Source organism: Saccopteryx leptura, chromosome 3 (genome assembly GCF_036850995.1).
Source record: "Saccopteryx leptura isolate mSacLep1 chromosome 3, mSacLep1_pri_phased_curated, whole genome shotgun sequence".
NCBI classification, from domain to species: Eukaryota; Metazoa; Chordata; class Mammalia; order Chiroptera; family Emballonuridae; genus Saccopteryx; species Saccopteryx leptura.
Window position 1 is genome coordinate 38,303,487 of NC_089505.1, and position 5,554 is coordinate 38,309,040.

Consider the following 5,554-nt stretch of genomic DNA (forward strand, 5'->3'; position numbering starts at 1 on the left):
TAATGAGAACCTTCTCATTTCATCTTTTCTTCCAATGGGCTCAAGTAAGTGGTGCCCAATTGTTTTTCTTACCCATTGCTTTAAACTGGCATCCCCTTCTGCAGAATAAAGTTGATTCTTATTTCTTTGATGCCAATAGTTGGTCAACAGGTCCTTGCAATAAGTCCTTGGTTGGTAGAATGCAAAGATTCTTATCAATTTCCATTTTTCAGAGGAAAAAGGGTGAAGAAGGGTAATTGGCAAAAAAGGGTTAAGGTGATCTAATATAAGAGTAGTCACTGTTAGTTTCCTATGGCCATTATAAAACACATTACCACAAACTTAGTAGCTTAATACAGCACAAATTTATTATCTTATAGTTCTGGAGGTCAGACATCCAAAATGGGTCTCACTGGCTAATCTTGAGGTGTTGGCCAGGCTGCATTTCTTTCTGGAGGACTGAGGGGGAATCTAATTCTCTTGCCTTGCTTACCTTCTAGAGCAGTGGTAGTCAACCTGGTCCCTACCGCCCACTAGTGGGCGTTCCAGCTTCCATGGTGGGTGGTAGCGGAGCAACCAAAGTATAAATAAAAAGATAGATTTAACTATAGTAAGTTGTTTTATAAAGATTTATTCTGCCAAACTTAGCGAAAATCCAACATAAAGTACTTGGTAAGTAATTATTATTATTATATGCTTTAACTTGCTGTAACTCTGCTTTATAAATTTTATAAAGTACAGTTACTTCCCTACTCTATAAATCACCATTACTGTGGAACTGGTGGGCGGTTAGAAAATTTTACTACTAACAGAGATACAAAGGTGGGCGGTAGGTATAAAAAGGTTGGCTACCCCTGGTCTAGAGTCTGTCAGCATTCTTGGCTCATGACCCCTTCCATCTTCAAAGCCAGCAAAGGCCAGTTTCTCTGACACATAGCATCGCTCTGATACTTAACTCTTCTGCCTCCCTGTTCTACCTTCAAAGGCTTTTGTGATTACATTGGGCTCATCTGGGTAATCCAAGATAATCCTATTTTAAATTCAGCTGATTAGCAAATTTAATTCCATTTGCTACCATTTCCCTTTGTCATATAATATAATATTCTCACAGGATCTGAAAATAGCACATGGGACACCTTTGGGAGGCCATTATTCTATATACTATAGCCACCTTCTTTTTGGTATTGTTGATGACAAGCTAGGAATAAGCCTTGTTACAAGCACTGATGAACATTTACAGTTTAGAAAAGCAACAAGTCAGCAGTATTTTTTGAATTGTCATTATAACCATGTAATTTTGGATAATAACATCCTCTTAAAAATCCATATTATCTTTAAAACTTACATATACCCAATTCAATTTCTCAGCAACTTAATGTCTTCCAATGCCTAATAACTTAGGCAACTGGAGAAATTCTTTTTAGTTCATTATACAAAGTTAAGAGAATTCATGTGTATTTTGCAAAAAAAGTTGCAAATAACAACTAGAGTTACCCATGAAGATTAAACGGAGCCTGCATGATTGAGAAAAAGTTCAAAGGAACTCAAGGATTGTTTGCAAAAGAAAGAGACAAGGACACTCAGAAGGACACATAACAAATGGTACTGCATGCTCATTCACCATCTGGCTTGCAGTCTTTGGCTTCCTAGCACTCATCTCTAGAATGTTCCTCATTATATTCTTCTGAAAGTCAAATGCCCTCATCTTTCTTATTCTGTTGAATCTTTTGTTTGCTTTCTCCAGGGGACCTATTTGTCTCTGATTCTTCCTTTATTTAGTACCACCTACCATCATAAAAATAGCTTCTGTCCACTATCCTAATAGTTTTTAATACATGTTCCACTGTCCTTGGTATTCATTTGGTGCTTAATCATTTTTAATCCTGTTGCTGCCCCACTCTCCAAAACAATTCTTCTTCTCTCTCTCTAACCCTCCAATGCCTGCTCTTCCAGTCACAAATATTCTGGTCTCCTCTCCTCCTAGAAGTGTGGTAAGATTCATGCTCAGCTCCATTTTGAAGTTAGATGTGATGGTATTCCTTATTTTGGCCAATATCAAATATATCAAGGATCAAATATCATTTCCAGAGATAGGTTTAAAGGGGCAGGGTGCCACTGTTCTCTCTCTCTCTCTCTCTCTCTCTCTCTCTCTCTCTCTCTCTCTTCAGTTTCAGCAATAGAGGAGAACAAAGAGCCACCTAGTTCTCCGGATGAGGTTAGAGGAGCACCCTAGCTAACCAGCTACAGACATTTAACCTTTGATGTGTTAAACTGCTGAGATAGAGATGTTGCTAGCCGCTAGAACATAACCTAATCTAGACTTGGCTTCCTATTTCAGTGAGAAAATTGAAGCAATCAGAAGAGAAATCTACAAGCTCCCATGACCACATATGCCATTAATTAGTCACCATATACTTTTCCTTTCTTCTGTATTATGGCTGAATTCTCCATATTCTTAAGGCCAATCTTTCATCTTGTATACTAGATTGTATCCTCTTTTATCTACGCAAAGCTATCATTTCAGCATTTTTCTCTTCTGTCTCTTAATCATCAATTCTTCCCTCTCTAATAGATCACTCTATCAGTAAAAAATATATACTATATTATTTCCTGTCTTAAAAAAAGATAGAAGAAAAGTCCCATCCATTTTAAATGGGTTGCAACCAGGGGTCTCCAAACTTTTTACACAGGGGGCCAGTTCACTGTCCCTCAGACCATTGGAGGGCTGCCAAATACAGTGGTCCTCTCAATGACCACCAATGAAAGAGGTGCCCCTTCCAGAAGTGCAGTGGAGGCTGGATAATAGGCCTCAGGGGGCCGCATTGCGGCCCGCGGGCCATAGTTTGGGGATGCCTGATTATTCCCATTCTCTCTGGAACCATTTGGGGTTCTGATTGCCCCACTACAGCACAATCTTCACTTGTCAAGGTCACCAATAACATTGAAGTTGAGACCGTGGCTGGTGGCTCAGTGGATAGAGCATTGAACTGGCATATGAATGACCAGGGTTCGATTCCTAGTCAAAGCACACAGAAGAAGCGACCATCTGCTTCTCCTCCGCTTCCTCTCCCTTCTCTCCCTCTTCCCCTTCTGAAACCAGATCTATTGGTTTGAGAGTGGCCCCAGGTGCTGAGGATGGCTCAGTTGGTCCCAGTAATTCAGCCTCAGGTGCTAAAAATAGCTCAGAACTCAAGCATCAGCCCCAGACTGGGGTGCCAGGGGTATCCCAGTCAGGGTGCATGCAGGAGTCTGCCTCACTACCTCCTCTCCTCTCACCTTAAATAAATAAATAACATTGAATTTACTAAATCTGGTAGTCAAAAATCTCAATCCTTGTCGTATAGGACTTGGTTGACCATATTCCTTCCTTTTGAGATATTTTCTTCATTTGATTTCTAGGAAATAACTCTGTCTTAGTCTTTCTACCTCACTGGCTGCTTATTCTTGGATCGCCTGAACTCTAAATATTGGGTTGACCCAGGGCATAGGCCTTAGATTGCTTTTCTTCTTTATCTATACTTTCTCAACATGTGGTATCTTCCAGGTTCATGGTTTTATAAAGCATCTCATAAGTCGATGACACAAAATTTTTACCTTTCTCCTGACTTCCAGATCATCTTTATTAGGACCTCTAATAGACATCTCAACAAGTTCTTAACTCTAGTTCTTACCCTTTCTTACAACCTACTTTTCTTGCCCTCTTCTCCAGTTCAGTAAATAGCAACTCCATCCTTCCAGTGGGTCAGACCAAAATTTGTGGATTCATCCTTGACTCCTCTCTTTGTCATACCCTATATCTAATCTGTTACAAATCCTTAGTTTCACCTTTAAGTTGTATCCAAAATTCAACAACATCTCAGCACCTCCCCTGCCGGGGTCCAGACCCGGGAGGAATCCAGGGATCCCACAGGAAGAGATGGTGTTGGCACGAAATGAGTGAGAGAGCGGAATTCTTTAGCATTCACTGCCAGGCATCTCCACCAATGGCTAGTCTAGCTTTATTTTTATACACACACTAAGTTACAATCGCATGGTATTCAGAATACATTGATTAATAATTGTTTTTGTTTCACTATGGTTACATATTTCTCGGCAATGGTTAATACATTTCTATAAGCTATAAATCAGGTGGTAAGTCATTCTAAGTACAGTTCCATAATAACTTGAGCAGCAGTAACAATATTGGCGCAAGCTTCTAAAAGGTCAGTACTGATTAATAACTCTACCTTACCTAATGTCCTATTGTCTAGTCAAATTTTATTTATCTACTATATTCATACACTAATTAAGTTCTAACTTTATTTTTTTCAGTGTTCCACCACCTGCAGGTCAGGTATGCAAGAAGAAAGGAAAGTGTCTCTACTCTACCACATGAAAAGGCTAGGGAGGTAAAATAATGGATTAAGTGAAAGCTGAAAGGTGCTTTTGTGTATAGTTACTGTTTCCTACCTATTCATAAGTCACAATCTATTTTTTCTAACATGATTTATAGGAGGGAATTTTCCTACAGACTTAACCCTTTTCGGGGGATATCATAGCTAGCCTCCTATGTCTATGAGCCCAGATAAAGGGGCTTTATAGGCTTTTCTGTGGAACTCACACCCTCTGTCTCATTTCCAAAGAAATTACCACGAATCTGCAGGGAAAGCACGGTGCTGTTATCCCTCTGCCATAAATGATAGCACACACACCCAGACAAGGGGGAATAAAAAATCAAATTAATTCAAAAAGTTAAAGGGGGAAGTATCGTTGTGCCTCTTCCTTCTATGACTGTGTCAACCAGCAGTTGTTGATCTTCTTTGCTGTGGCTATGCCAACCAGCAGCTGTTGATCGGCTTCCGACACTCCACTATTGTCACCCTGGACCAAACCAAAACCATCTCTCCAAAAGCATTGTTTCAATAGTCTCATAATTGGTCTCCCCAATTTCTCCCTGCCCCATACAGTCTATTCTCAACATTACCCTCTCTCTCTGAGTCCTTCAGTATGCTTGTCCACTGACTGTTGAAGGAATTAGGACAGATGGTTGAGACAGACCCTGACCAACTCTTGAGGGGCAGGGGGTTCCTCAGCACTTGAGGTGTTAAGGGAAGTTGCGGTTTCATCCTGGGACTGTTTTCACTCTCGGGCCCATTTATCTCTGTCTCCAAAGTCCATAGCTATGATTTACCCCAAATTCCTACCGGCACTTTTGTCATTCCTAATTAATTTCTCCCCTTCAAAGTACTTTCCTTGTGCCTCTATTCAAATATTTACAGTTTGCCCATCTTTACTCAGTAGAGTTCCTCGTCTTTACCTTAACCAGACGCTGAATTTCTCCTCCTTCTCCAAACACACCCCCTCCATCCCCCTGGAATTGCGATCCTTTGAAAAGTTTGATGGAGTTTAGCAAACAAATAATGAGTGCCTGGTTCGTGCCAAGACTTGTCTGCGTCTGGCATGGATAGTGCCATGCCCAAGGGACAGTCACCAAGCACAGTAAGGTGGGAGACAGGACAGGAGGGTCTGGGGAAACCTGCCTGAGCAAGCGGAGAAGGAGGAAGAAGAAGAAAGGGCAGGGAGGGGCGGGGAAGGA